Genomic DNA, 15,584 nt, shown 5'->3' with positions numbered 1-15,584 from the left:
ATACCAGTGGTGGGGGCTGTGAGGACATCATGTGTGGGGAAAGCTGTGGGATAATTATACTGTGTAGGGGGCTGTGGAGATGTCATACAGTGAGGGGGACTGTGGGATATCTTGCTGTGGGGGCATCATAGTATGAGGGGATGACTGGAGACATACTGTGTGGGGGGCAGTGGGGGTATCATACTGTGTGGGGAGTGTGGGGGCATCACACTGTGTGGGGGTGATTGGGGAATCATACTGTGTGTGAGGTGTAATTACTATGTGTGGGAATCATACCATAATCATCAAGCTGTGGGGACATATTATGTGGAGGTCTATGAGAATGTAAACTTTAATCCTCCTTGCAGTGTTCCTGTTTCAGTTACAAGGGAGGCACTGGTGCGGGTTCAGTCTACACTCTGTGTATGGAGAACGGCGGCTATAAACGTGTCCCCCAGCACTGACTGACAGCTGCTTTTAATGCGGACCAAATGTCAGTCAGTGTGGGGGGTACGGTTACAGCTGCCAATCTTCGTACACAGAGCAGTGACTGAACCCGAGCCGGCATCGCCCCCATGACTGAAACCGAAACATGGCCAGGAGGATAAAAGTTATTTACCTCCAGGCAGTAGGGCTTGATGTGCAGGCACCGGGCAGAATTTAAATGCTCGTAAACTGCACATTAACCCCACATCTGCAGGTTAATAGCGTTTTTACATGTGACAGGTTCCCTTTAAGGACTCTTCAGATAGGCTTGCATCTCATAGTTAGATGTCAAATAGTTTTATTTTTAATTTGAAAACAAGCAAATCAGTCCTTAGTCTTTAGGGCACTTTACACACTTCGATATTGCTATCGATATCGCTAGCGAGCGTACCCGCCCCTGTCGGTTGTGCATCATGGGCAAATCGCTGCCCGTGGTGCACAACATCGCTCAGACCCGTCACACGTACTTACCTTCCTAGCAACGTCGCTGTGGCCAGCAAACCGCCTCCTTTCTAAGGGGGCAGTTCGTTCGGCGTCATAGCGACGTCACGGCGGCATCACTAAGCGGCCACCCAATAGAAGCGGAGGGGCAAAGATGAGCGGGCCGAACTTCCCGCCCACCTCCTTCCTTCCTCATTGCGGGCAGTCGCAGGTAAAGTGATGTTCCTCGTTCCTGCGGTGTCACACATAGCGATGTGTGCTGCCGCAGGAACGACGAACAACCTGCGACCTGCAACAGCAACGATAATTGGGAAAGGAACGACACGTCAGCGATCAACGATTAGGTGAGTCATTTTGATCGTTAACGGTCGTTCGTGCGTTTCACACGCAACAACGACGGTAACGAGGCCGGATGTGCGTCACGACTTCCGTGACCCCAAAGACATCTCGTTAGCGATGTCGTTGCGTGTAAAGCGGCCTTTTTTCTATACTTATTATTTGGTTTTATATATTTTGATGCTTTGTTATTAAAATATATCTTGATTGCATAATGTGGATTCATATTATTTGTCATTACACTGCACTTTTTGCATACATTTGCATACATTTTTCTGACATTTTACAAATAATGATTTTATTTTTTCAAATATTCAATAAGAATAATAATAAAAAAAAATTCTGTCTGAAACCATCAGAATCAGCGAGATCTGAAAACTGTGACTTAGATCAGCCACATAAGGTAGGGCCAGTGTTTGTTATCACTGTGCTGTGACATCACTGCTTGTCATTCCAGTTTTGTGACAGTAATTTGACCATCATTTCTATATTTTAAGACCAGTTGTACCACCTCTGTCACAGTAAAAGATGCCAGTATGAAAAATACAGTTATTCTCTTACAAAATGCATCTGCACACTGCGGTAAATGAATTCCACTATTGCTATCTATACAGTGGTAGCAAGAGGCAACACAAGTAAAAAAAATTGATGGGTACCAAACAAATTTTTCTGTTAAGAAATAATATAAGAGAATACATATTTTTAATCCCTTCACCCCGAACCTGTTTTCACCTTCCTGACCGGGCCATTTTTTTCAATTTTAACCAGTGTCACTTTATAAGGTAATTACTAGGGATGAGCGAATGTATTTGCCACTATTCGGTATCCGGCGAATAATGGGGGTATTTGAGGTATTCGCTATCGATGGCTAATATGTTATTTGCTTCGATACTTTCATTTTCATTTCTGCCTTCCTGGCGCCATTTTTTTAAGGCCGCTTTACACGCTGCGACATCGCTAGCATTTGCGGGCGATGTCGAGCTCCATAGCACCCGCCCCCGTCGTATGGCCAATATGTGGTGATCACTGCCATAGCGAACACTATCGCTACAGCAGCGTCACACGCACATACCTGCTCTGCGACTTCGCTGTGACCAGCGAACCGCCTCCTTTCTAAGGGGGTGGTTCGTTCAGCTTCACAGCTACATCACAGCAGCGTCACTGAACCGCCGCCCAATAGAAGCGGAGGGACGGACATGACTTGAGTGAGATGTATCATGCCACCCACCTCCTTCCTTCTGCATTGCAGGCGGGACGCAGGTAAGGTGAGGTTCCTCGTTCCTGCGGTGTCACACGTAGTGATGTATGCTGCTGCAGGAATGACGAACAACATCGTACATGCAGCAGCAACGATAATTGAGAATAGGGGGGAATGTCACCGATTAGCGATTTTGAACGTTTTTGCGGCGATTCAAAATCGCTCATAGGTGTCATACGCAACAACATCGCTAACGCGGCCGGATGTGCGTCACAAATTCCGTGACCCCAACGACATCACTTTAGCGATGTTGTAGCGTGTAAAGCGGCCTTTACTGTGATTGGCTTTGCTGCACAGCATCATAGGGGCTATATAACGCTGCCACCATTTTGTGCACGCATTAATTCCTGAGCTGGCGGTGTAGATACACTGTACTGTGTGCTGGAGCGCGTTTCTACAGCCAACTAATACTAGTCCTTTTAAGGGCTGAAGATATTTAGCATTAGCTGCTAGCAGCTGTGTAAATCGTAAAACCAGGTATAGGGACCATGCAGTGCTTTGTTTGATATAGCGCTCATGCTGCAAAATCCAAAATAGTCCTTTTAAGGGCAGAAGATAGTGTGCATTAGCTTCTAGCAGCTGTGTAAGTCGCAGAAATAGCTATAGGGTCAGTGTTAGTGCATTGCTTAGTTAGGTGAGAGTCGTTCCTGTTTTAAACCGCCCCAAAAAAAAAATCCTCTTATTAGTGCTGCTTACGGCCTGTTACTGCAGTGTGTGATATAGGGAAAGCTTATTCACAGGCAGGAAGAGATTTAAAGCTGTCCTGACATCTGCTACTAATAATCAACACTCTCAGCACTGCTACATCCCTTGTGTCTGTTCTACTAGTAATAGGTATTACAACTTGCAAAAAAAGGTCCCAAAATTGTCAAAACAATGGGTTAAGGTGTAGTGTAGTGCCTGTCAGCCACCATCTCAATTCATACCAGATCAGATGCGTCCTTGTGTTGGCTTCATAGCGTACATAAACTCCATAGCACCCTACTGCTAAAAAAAATAGTGTAAGTTTAAAAAAAATAAAATAAAATTGCTGTCACAGCCTGTAGCTCTGCCTGAAGCCAAATACCATAATATATAGCATCCTGGAAAGAAAATTTCTTGAGAAACTTTTGGGAGATGAAGATTACCGCACCTGCGGTAAAAAAACGCACCAAAACCGCGTTTTTGCTACGGTTTTTCTGCAGGTTGGTCCCTCCGGTTTTTTATGTTGTAACTGCAATAAATAATATAGATAATAGATAGATAATTGATAGATAGATAGATAGATAGATAGATAGATAGGCAGACAGATAATGGATAGAGGGAAAGATGGATAGATTAATAGATAGATAGATAGATAATAGATGAGAAAGACCTATATAATGTCCCACCACCATGCATATTCTAAGCTGGCACCCTTTAGTGACTTTCATGTCAGGGTGCTTAGCCTTGTATTTAGCCAAAAAATAAATAAATAATTAAAAAAAAACTGACGTGAGGTCCCCCATATCTTTTGTAGCCAGCTAGGGTAAAGCAGACGGCTGCAGCCTGCAGACCACAGCTGGCAGATTTACCTTGGCTGGTAATCCAAAACAGAGGGCACCCCACCCTGTTATTTTACATTAAATAAATAATTTAAAATAAAAACGTGTACCCCCCCCAAAATTGGATCACCAGCCAAGGTAAAGCGGACAGCTGTGCTCTGGTATTCTCAGACTAGGGAGGTCCACCGTTATTGGACACTCCCCAGCCTAAAAATAGCAGGCCACAGCCGACCCAGAAGTGGCACATCCATTAGGCGTGCCAGTCCTGGCGCTTTGCCCCAACTCATCCCATTGCCCTGGTGCGGTGGCAAACGGGGTAATATATGGGGTTGATGCCAGATGTGTAATGTCACCTGGCATCAAGCCCTAGGGTTGGTGATGTCACACGTCTATCAGTTACCTGACATCATGAACCCAGTCAGTAATAAAAAAAAAATTGACAACAAAAAAAAGTTTTATTTGAAAAAACACTCCCCAAAACATTCCCTCTTTCACCAAATTTATTGAAAAAAAACAATCAATTCCAGGTCCGGCGTAATCCAAGAAGGGAGGGGTCCCACGACGATCCATACCATAGTCACTGTCCCAGTCAATGAAGAACAAAATGTTCCCCATTGGCTGGGAGAGTAATGCAGTGACCTGAGCTAACATTATGAGGTCAGCCCAGGTTACTGCAGGGGATGACGAGCGCTGCTGTCAGGAGATTAGATGAGATCATTACCTGCAGAGACGATTTCCTGCTCTCCTGCCGTCAGCGCTGTCACTGACTTCTATGCCCGCCGCGTTCTCAGCAGTATTGCGAGAGCCCGTGACGTCACCGCTAGTAACAGTTTCAGGCCACCCGCGAGACAGGCATAGAAGGCAGTGACAGCGGTGACTTCAGGAGAGCAGGAGATCGTTACAGCAGGTAATGATCTCATCTAACCTCCTGACAGCAGACCTTGTTATCCCCGCGGCTGCCAGCACTGCAGTGTGAGAAGCTGCTGATACTGCAGGGCGGGCAGACACTGACACTGCAGTGCAGGCAGCCGCGGGGCTGGAGTGGGACACAGACTGCACGGGCACCCGACGCAGGTCACACAGAAGTGCTTCCGTGCGGCGTCCAGGGAGTGTGATGTGTGTGTTTATGCTCTGCTCCGCTTCCTCTTCCTGTCATAATGACATCACTTCCCTGCAAAACACAGGGTAGTGATGAACATTACCGCAGGTAAACCGCGGCTATACCGAGGGTATACCGCACATCATCTGCTACCTGCGGTATACCTGCGGTATTTCGCGATTACTTTACAGTGAATGGAGTGAAATACCGCAGGTACCTGTGGAAAAGAAGTGACATGCACATTTTCTCAAGAAATTTTCTCAAGAAATTCTGCAGAAAGAATTTTCTTGAGAAAAAAACGCAGTGTGCGCACAGCTATTTTTTTTCCCATAGGTTTTGCTGGGAAATGTCTGCAGAAAGATTACAAACATTTCTCAAGAAATTTCTGTAGCAAAACCACGGGTAAAACCGCAGGTAAAAACGCAAAGGAATTTGACACAATAATCAAACCCGTTGATCCAGTTATGGAACTATAGTATAGGAGACGTACACCATCTTGGATGTAGTACTTGTAAATGTTGAATTAGTATTAGGCAGTTATGATAACATCACAGGGCACATGACATCATAGACAACAAATGACATCACAATGGGTATAGACTGTACAAAGTTCTGCACCGGAGCCATCTTGTGCCACCAGGACCTGACAGCCAGAAGGGGATGAGTGCAGGTAGGTGGCTCTTTACTTATTGGGGGATGGCAGCTGAAACCTTCTGTAATCAGCTGTTATTGCTGTGGGAAGTAGCGGCCCCTACAGGACACATGCGGTATTACGGCCCCTATATAAGGATGGTGACTATGTAATACAGGTTTACGGGGTCTTCCAGAACATGAACTGCTAATTACACTGGCTCCCCACAATGGAGCCCACCCTCTATGACATCCATGTGTATGTACATATGTAAAGATACACATATCAATATATACTCACAGATATAATACACAGGTGGGGACAACTCCACGTGGCTCTATTTTTGGGTAATTTTGCCATTTTATGTGGACAAATTATAGCATTTTTCAACTGAAATCGAGCTGCAGATGCTATTACTCTCTGCTGTCAGCTCTTTTGTTCTTGTTGAATCAGTGGATGATCTGGTAGTTGTCGTTTACTATGGTCAAGAGCGTCATTTGAATTTTCCTTTAGTAAATAGGGAACTAGATAATATGGATTAAAAAAAAAGGGTCTCTTTAAATGTGAGTCTCATGATTTTAAAATGAGGCTGGGATTTTACCTATTCATTAAATTAACTCTTTCTTGATGTTGTAAACAGCAGTGACCGTTCTGATGACATCACAGGTCACATGACATCACTAACATTCCGTGACATCACAATCACAATAGAATGTACAAAGTTCTAAACCAGATGCTTTTTGTGTTTTTAGACCCTGACGGCATGAAGGTGACAAGTCCAGGTAAATATCTCCTCTCTCAGTTTCCGGCCCTGTTCACACATTACATAGCTGGAGACGGGGGGGGGGGGAGATGCTAAATTCATTAATGAATTTGGCCGACCGGGTTGGGCAGCTGGGACCCAGCAGGGCCGATCTTGTTAGGCAGCTGGGACCCAACCCAGCACGGCCGACCGGGTTGGGCAGCTGGGACCCAGCAGGGCCGACCTGGTTGGGCAGCTGGGACCCTGCAGAGCCGACCTGGTTGGGCAGCTTGGACCCAGCAGGGCCAACCTGGTTGGGCAGCGGCAGCTGGGACCCAGCAGGGCGACCTGGTTGGGCAGCTGGGACCCAGCAGGGCCAACCTGGTTGGGCAGTTGGGACCCAGCAAGGCCGACTAGGTTGGGCACCTGGGACCTAGCAGGGCCGACTTGGTTGGGCAGCTGGGACCCAACCCAGCAGGGCCGACCGGGTTGGGCAACTCAGACCCAGCAGGGCCGACCTGGTTTGGCAGCTGGGACCCAGCAGGGCCGACCTGGTTGGGCAGCTCGGACCCAGCAGGACCGGCCGGGTTGGGCAGCTGGGACCCAGCAGTGCTGACCGGGTTGGGCAATTGGTACCCAGCAGAGCCGACCTGGTTGGTCAGCTGGGACCCAGCAGGGCCGACTGGTTAGGCAGCTGGGACCAAGCAGCGCCGATATGGTTGGGCAGCTGGGACCCATACAATTGAAAGTGCGATCCTCGGCGGGGGACCTGAGGGGAGGTGGGGGCACCAGGCCACCTTTATTCCTGGGCCCTATTGCGGTTGCATGGCCTGCCGCCATTGGCAGTACAACACTGGTGAGGAGCTATGCATTACCATCTCAAATGCAGGGTGAATCGTGCATTATGAGGAGATATTGGACTGCACAGGACCCCTATTATGTTCTGGCACAGTCGCCTCTCCTGTCTATGTCCGACTGTGACGTACAGTTATACAGCAATATGCAGCAGGACAGACGAGATCCAGGGAAATATCCGATCGCCAGAAATGGGGTCAGGAAGGAATTTTTCCCCCCCCTGAGGTAGAACTCTCCGGGGGTTTTCTTCGCCTTCCTCTGGATCTTTGGGTCCAGTGGCTTTCATCAGGTCCGCAATGTCCGCAGCAAGTTCTGCGGTCTCCATCGTGGCCGGACCTGAGAGTCACTGTGACCTTTGTGTAATTTATTAAAGGGCCAGTAATATTTTCATTACAATGTTGCTTATTGCTATTCCAATAAAAGAAGAGAAAATTACAGATAATATATTGTGTTGTGTGTTTTATTTGTCTGCACTTCACCCTACACAGTGATAATCGCTCAATACTCCAGAACTAGAACCAGACATGGCTGCTAATCTGGCGTCTAATAAAGTGTCTCATCTACAGGGGGTTACAAAGAAACCATGGGGCCCCATAGCAGAAATTCTAATTGCGCCGCCCCCCCCCCCGAAAAAAATAAATAAAGTGTGTATATATATATATATATATATATATATATATACATACACTCATTTGGTCACAGCAGAGCATATATCACAACTTTATAGCCCTTACAAAGTAATTTTATCGAAGCCCCTAGATTATTCTCTGATTGCCCCAAAAGTGCCCCACAAACACTATGATATCCCCACAGTGAATTCATTCACAGTACCCTCCATACGTTCAGTATAATGACCCTACTGTACTCCCCTTCATCTATCCGGCAAAGTATGGTGACCCCAAACCCAGTATGATCCCCCAACTGTGCCCCCAAACAGCCCTCCATGGAGTATAATGGGCTTACATACAGTAAAACGGCCCCCAACACAGAGTCATGGAACGAGCGTGTGCAGACCAACCGAGGTCTGAAGCACAACGAAAAAACACCACAGACAAGGAGGTGTGACTACAAAGCAGGTGCAGCTGACCTCAACTGCAGGAGAGCTATAGTTTACAGGCTTCCCTGAAGGTGGTAAGTTTGTCCCTCCCACTAGAAAACTTATCTGGGAGGGCTATATTAGGTTCTGGTTGCGCCAGGGCATGCGCAGACACCAAAAACCCAGTAATTTGTTGCAGCTGTGGCACAACCTCAGACCACATGTCCGAAAACCTCTGAGACAGGGTCTGCAACAGCTGTGAAAATGCCGCAGCCTGAGCTATAATGACACAGAAAGATTGATAAGAATGACAAATGTCACGCAATGAGCATGGCGAGTGTGTTCAGACCAACCGAGGTCTGAAGCACAAGTCGCACCTCGGAGCAGCCGGGCTGCTCGAATCCAGCCGGTCCGTGGCTCGAGTTGTACCGGATCCGGGGGCACAGTCGACCAGTTTTAAATGAAAAATAAAATAAAAAGTCCGACTACGCCACTCGTGGTTTGTGGTTAAGGATTATATGGCCGCCGCTGCGGTTTCCCACTGGGGATGATGGATGGGGCAGCCTGGATGGTCTAGCCCTCCACGAGCAGGGCTTTTCCCTAGGGGTAGGTGAAGGGTTAACAGAAGCAGCGCGATGCAATGACGTGACTGCACTGCCCTCGTGGGAACACCATTAGCTAAGTCACAGGCCTGTAGTGATCTGCGGCTTAGGAGACGAGCAGTGATAGAGCATGGAGCTCTGTCACAGGATTGAACTGTATCGGGGGCAATGTGACACCAACACAGTTCAATGCAGTGGTCACAGAAGATTTGGGGCTCCGGGCAAGAAGTTAAGGGCCGGAGCCCTGGATATTTGGTGTCAGCGACGTACCTGCCGGGCAGGTCCCCTTTATGTCCAATTCGGGGGCTCACCGGGGTATCGACTGGTGACTCAGTGTGCTAGACCGATGCTGGATAGATGATAATGAGACAAATGGATAGCAGACAGATAGATAATAGATAGAGGGATAGATAGATAGATAGTTGGATGGATAGATGGACAGATAGAAGCATGGCGACTTTACCTATGTGGGAGAGGTGCAGTCGCACAGGGCGCCCGCCGGGAGACAGCACCGGGAGACAGCACACGGGGGATCTGCAGGGAGCAGGAATTCACCTTCATTTACTGCTCCTGCGGTGCCCAGGATCCAGCAGAGGGCGCCCTCCCCTCCTCTGTGCTCTGCCTCTTGTCTTCTCCCGTCTTCACCAGAGAGAGAAGGGTTAGGGGCGCCTGCACTGCTCCAGCCTGAGAAGCTGCTACTACAGAGCCACTGCTCTCCTGGAGGCTGGGAAGGAAGAAGACTTCTACTGTATGTACCATATGTGAGTATAATGTGCGGTGTGTCTTATCCGTAATGTATTATGTGATGTGTGTATGTGTTATGTATAAGATGTGTATGTGTCATGTATAGTGTGCAATATCTAGCCATCTAAATATATCTATCTACAGTGCTGGCCAAAAGTATTGGCACCCCTGCAATTCTGTCAGAGAGTACTCAGTTTCTTCCTGAAAATGATTGCAATCACAAATTCTTTGGTATTATTATCTTCATTTAATTTGTCTTCAATGTAAAAAATAAAAAAAAATTGTCATAAAGCCAAATTGGATATAATTCCACAACAAACATAAAAAGGGGGTGGACAAAAGTATTGGCACTGTTTGAAAAATCATGTGATGCTTCTCTAATTTGTGTAATTAACAGCACCTGTAACTTACCTGTGGCACCTAACAGGTGTTGGCAATAACTAAATCACACTTGCAGCCAGTTGACATGGATTAAAGTTGACTCAACCTCTGTCCTGTGTCCTTGTGTGTACCACATTGAGCATGGAGAAAAGAAAGAAGACCAAAGAACTGTCTGAGGACTTGAGAATCCAAATTATGACGAAGCATGAGCAATCTCAAGGCTACAAGTCCATCTCCAAAGACCTGAAAGTTCCTGTGTCTACGGTGCGCAGTGTAATCAAGAAGTTTAAAGCCCATGGCACTGTGGCTAACCTCCCTAGATGTGGAAGGAAAAGAAAAATTGACGAGAGATTTTAACACAAGATTGTGCGGATGGTGGATAAAGAACCTCGACTAACATCCAAACAAGTTCAAGCTGCCCTGCAGTCCGAGGGTACAACAGTGCCAACTCGTACTATCCGTCGGCGTCTGAATGAAAAGGGACTGTATGGTAGGATACTCAGGAAGACCCCACTTCTTACCCCGAGACATAAAAAAGCCAGGCTGGAGTTTGCCAAAACTTACCTGAGAAAGCCTAAAACGTTTTGGAAGAATGTTCTCTGGTCAGATGAGACAAAAGTAGAGCTTTTTGGGAAAAGCCATCAACATAGAGTTTACAGGAAAAAAAAAAGGCATTCAAAGAAAAGAACACGGTCCCTACAGTCAAACATGGCAGAGGTTCCCTGATGTTTTGGGGTTGCTTTGCTGCCTCTGGCACTGGACTGCTTGACCGTGTGACAATGACCCAAAACACACTTCAAAAAGAACTAGAAAATGGTTTGAGAGAAAGCACTGGAGACTACTAAAGTGGCCAGCAATGAGTCCAGACCTGAATCCCGTAGAACACCTGTGGAGAGATCTCAAAATGGCAGTTTGGAGAAGGCACCCTTCAAATCTCAGGGACCTGGAGCAGTTTGCCAAAGAAGAATGGTCTAAAATTCCTGCAGAGCATTGTAAGAAACTCATTGATGGTTACCGGAAGTGGTTGTTCGCAGTTATTTTGGCTAAAGGTTGTGCAACCAAGTATTAGGCTTAGGGCGGCTTTGCACACTACGACATCGCAGGTGCGATGTCGGTGGGGTCAAATTGAAAGTGACGCACATCCGGCATCGCATGCGACATCGTAGTGTGTAAAGCCTAGATGATACGATTTACGAACGCAAAATCGTCGTAATCGTATCATCGGTGCAGCGTCGGCGTAATCCATAATTACGCTGACGCGACGGTCCGATGTGGTTCCTCGTTCCTGCAGCAGCACACATCGCTGTGTGTGAAGCCGCAGGAGCGAGGAACATCTCCTACCGGCGTCACTGCGGCTTCCATAGGATATGCGGAAGGAAGGAGGTGGGCGGGATGTTTACATCCTGCTCATCTCCGCCCCTCCGCCGCTATTGGTCGCCTGCCGTGTGACGTCGCTATGACGCCGCACGACCCGCCCCCTTAGGAAGGAGGCGGGGCGACAGCCAGAGCGACGGTCACAGGGCGGGTGAGTGCGTGTGAAGCTGGCGTAGCGATAATTTTCGCTACGCCAGCTATCACACGATATTGTACCTGCGACGGGGCGGGGACTATCGCGTGCGACATCGCAGCATCGGCTTGCGATGTCGCAACGTGCAAAGCCCGCCTTAGAGTGCTATTACTTTTGCCTGGCCCATTTTTGGAGTTTTGTGTGAAATGATCAATGATTTGATTTTTGTTTCATTCTCTTTTGTGTTTTTTCATTGCAAGCAAAATTAATGAAGATAATAATACCAAAGAATTTGTGATTGCAATCATTTTCAAGAAGAAACTGAGTATTATCTGACAGAATTGCAGGGGTGCCAATATTTTTGGCCAGCACTGTATTTATCCATCTATCTATCCATATCTATCCATCTATCTCTATTACCTATATATATCTAGATCTATCCATCTATTTCTATTATCTATATATCTATTCATTATCTATCTATCTATCTATCTATCTATCTATCTTTATATCCCTCTGTCTGTCTGTCTGCCCCTTTATCCATTTTTTTCATTATATTTAGTATGGAGTGATGTCCTTCAGACTGGCTTTGCACACCACCCCCCAATCTTGCCTATTAGCCTCATGTGTTTGTAACTTCCATGGTTACTCGCTGATCTTATATGTAGGTTTTTAGGAACCCGGTCAGATGCAGTGTACAGTAAGGGGTACTTTACACGTTGCGACATCGCTAGCATCAACTAGCGATACCGAGCGCGATAGTACCCGCCCCCGTCGCACATGCGATATGTGGTGATTGCTGCCATAGCGAACATTATCTCTATGGCAGCTTAGCACACACATACCTGATCTGCGACGTCGCTGTGACTGCCGTAATATCCTTACTTCACGGGGGAGGTGCATTCGTCGTCACAGCCGATTAGTGACGTCACTAATCGGCCGGGCTATAGAAGCAGAGGAGCGGAGATGAGCGGGACATAACATCCCGCCCACCCTCTCCCTTCCGCATTGCCGTCGGGACGCAGGTAAGGAGATGTTTGTTGCTCCTGCGGCTTTACACACAGCGATGTGTGGACCTGCAGGAACGACAAACAACATTGTACCTGCGGTCGACCCGACATTATGAAAATGACCGACGCTACACAGATCACCGATTTTCAACGCATTTGCGATCGTTTATGGTCGCACAAGGGATGTACACGCTGCGATGTCGCTACCGGCGCCAGATGTGCGTCACTAACGACGTGACCCTGACGATATTTCTGATGCGATGTCGCAGCGTGTAAAGTACCCCTAAGAGTAGAGTAGGACCCAGCAAAGGAGGTTGCCGTAACGTGGCACTGAGCTGGTATTACAATGGCCATTTTAATATTCTCAACACCTCTAAAAACTTTTTTTTTTTAGTAGTTTATATCTTCACATTATGGTAAGTGCTGCCAGTCCTCTCTTTTTTCAATCTATCTGTGGCGCCCCTGACCTGGTCAGGCACCACTGAGTACTGCACCCATGCTGGGGACAGTACAACACAGGTAATCCAGAAGGCTGACCGGGGTGTGGTACACAGGCGCATAGTGATCAGGTCTCACACATGTACCCATGAGAGGACCCCTGGGGATCCCAGGAGGGGGAAAAGCCTTGACCTTCACTGGAATAGTGGAGGGGGCCAAAAGCCTCCATCTCCTCTCAAGGGGTGTGGTAAGAGAGTCTGGTTGCTAGGTGGCGTAGGCAAGAACAGGAGAGGAGGGGCAGTGAGTCAGTTAGAGCAGAACTCCATAGGGCTCAGTGAGGAGCAGACCTGTGGGGCTGTTGCTGTCTAACAGCGCCCGCGCAGTGGCTACTGACGGGGGAGAACGGTCAACTAGGAGTGCTACCCGAAATCCATCTTCAGCTAAAGAGAGGGCACGGAGTGGGAAGTAAGGAGACTGCTAGAGAGTACCAGGCCCAAACGGGCGGCAGATCCCGAAGCGGAGATAGATCCAGCTTTCTTTTGCTAAACCTGCTGGTGTGGGGCTCTCAAAGCCCACGCCACAACACCACAAAAAGCCGCAGCCACGTAGCCACAGTTAGGGCCCATAGCTCACAGGAGGCAAGAAGCTGGAGTGATCTGGCCCAGGCAACAAGCACACGGCGAACGAAGGGGAGTGAGGCTTCAGCAACTTCCCTGGGTGACCCCCATAGGGACTCAAAGTCGGGGTCACCCCAAACCACCAAGGGCTAAGGAAGGCGAGTTAGTAGTCACCCTCACAAGTCAGCCTGAAGGACACCTGGTTCCCGCCTGGTTCATCCCAGCTACGCTCGGGTTACTCACCCTGCCACCTGAAGTGAGTAAAAACCCTGAAAGACATTCTGCCTGTGTGGAGTTATTCTGCGCCTTGTGGTACTACGCACCTACACCGGGCCCTGGGGCTTGCCTCACTCTCAGGAGGCTATTCCAACTAACTGCACTCACCATCAGCCCCAGGCGTCCCTTAACCTGCAGTGGCGGTCCCCACTGACCGCAATACTGAGAGTGGCGTCACGACAAGAAGAAGATCTCCTACCTGTGACCAGATCCAGCTGAGTGGAGTCCCTGAAGGTAATGCACCGACACAACACCTGTGGGGCTTCACATCTGGCGTCACGAACAGGATAAGGACTAGACCTGTTCAGACAGGTGACCATGTGCCTGGGCGGTCCGCTTGAAAAATTGGAAGCGCCGCCATATTGCCACCATGAAAAGCGCGCTGAAAAACAACAGCAGCCCGCGCTGGGAGAAGTTACCGCCCACGAAGAGGTGTGGCTACCCAGAGATCCCCTGCAGAGTTCTGACCTCGCTTGTGAAGAGAGCGGAGGCGTCCAGAGACGTCGGGACAGAAAGGGAGCCAGAAGCCTGCTGCTGGGAGAGGAGCTGCTGAAAGAGGCAGAGCGGAAACTGAACAGCTTGCTATTAGAGGCAACGGCGAGTCCACAGCTGGAGAGTCGTGCAGAAGAGGGCGCAGAAGAAATGGCGTCTGACCGCAGAAATCCAGAACCGGGCTCCGCTGCCTGGTGGTATCGGGAGCTGGCCCAGTTCTGCGACCGACTGGAGACCCGGGTCGTGGAGCAGATCAGAGAAGAACGCATGGAACTTCTGGAGATGGCTGCCGCGGTTCAGGCCTATGAGAGGGGAACCGCACGACGAGTGCCAGACCGGACGGCGACGACTCAGACCCCGATGCTGCCACCGATGGGTGAGTCCAGTATTACCCCTGCCGGCCCGGATGCCCCGACCCCTGCTGCCACGCCCGCGGTCCCTGAAGAGGCGCCCGGCGCGGCGACGCTGAGCCAGGCCGCAGCCACGCCAGGTGCGGCCCGCCAAGCCCAGGCCGCCGCAGCGATGCCCTGCTCGGCCCGTCAAGCCCCGGCCGCCGCAGCGATGCCCTGCTCGGCCCGTCAAGCCCCGGCCGCCGCAGCGATGCCCTGCTCGGCCCGTCAAGCCCCGGCCGCCGCAGCGATGCCCTGCTCGGCCCGTCAAGCCCCGGCCGCCGCAGCGATGCCCTGCTCGACCCGCCAAGCCCCGGCCGCCGCAGCGATGCCCTGCTCGGCCCACCAAGACCCGGTCCCTGCAGCGACGCCCAGCCCAGCCTGCACAGATCCCATCGCAGCTGCGACGCCGATCCAGGCCGCCGCCAAACAGGGCGCGGCCCGCCAAGACCAGGCCGCCGCCATGCCGGGCGCGGCCCGCCAAGACCAGGCCGCCGCCATGCCGGGCGCGGCCCGCCAAGACCAGGCCGCCGCCAAACAGGGCGCGGCCCGCCAAGACCAGGCCGCCGCCATGCCGGGCGCGGCCCGCCAAGACCAGGCCGCCGCCATGCCGGGCGCGGCCCGCCAAGACCAGGCCGCCGCCATACAGGGCGCGGCCCGCCAAGAGATTGCATCACCATTTACCCCGGCCTGCAAGGCCAGAGCAGACACCGCTCCCCAGTCCAAAGAGGTCCCTGCTGGA

This window comes from Anomaloglossus baeobatrachus, chromosome 6, assembly GCF_048569485.1.
Source record: "Anomaloglossus baeobatrachus isolate aAnoBae1 chromosome 6, aAnoBae1.hap1, whole genome shotgun sequence".
Lineage (NCBI taxonomy): Eukaryota > Metazoa > Chordata > Amphibia > Anura > Aromobatidae > Anomaloglossus > Anomaloglossus baeobatrachus.
The sequence above is the reverse complement of the archived record's forward strand: the minus strand, read 5'-3'. Positions refer to the sequence as shown.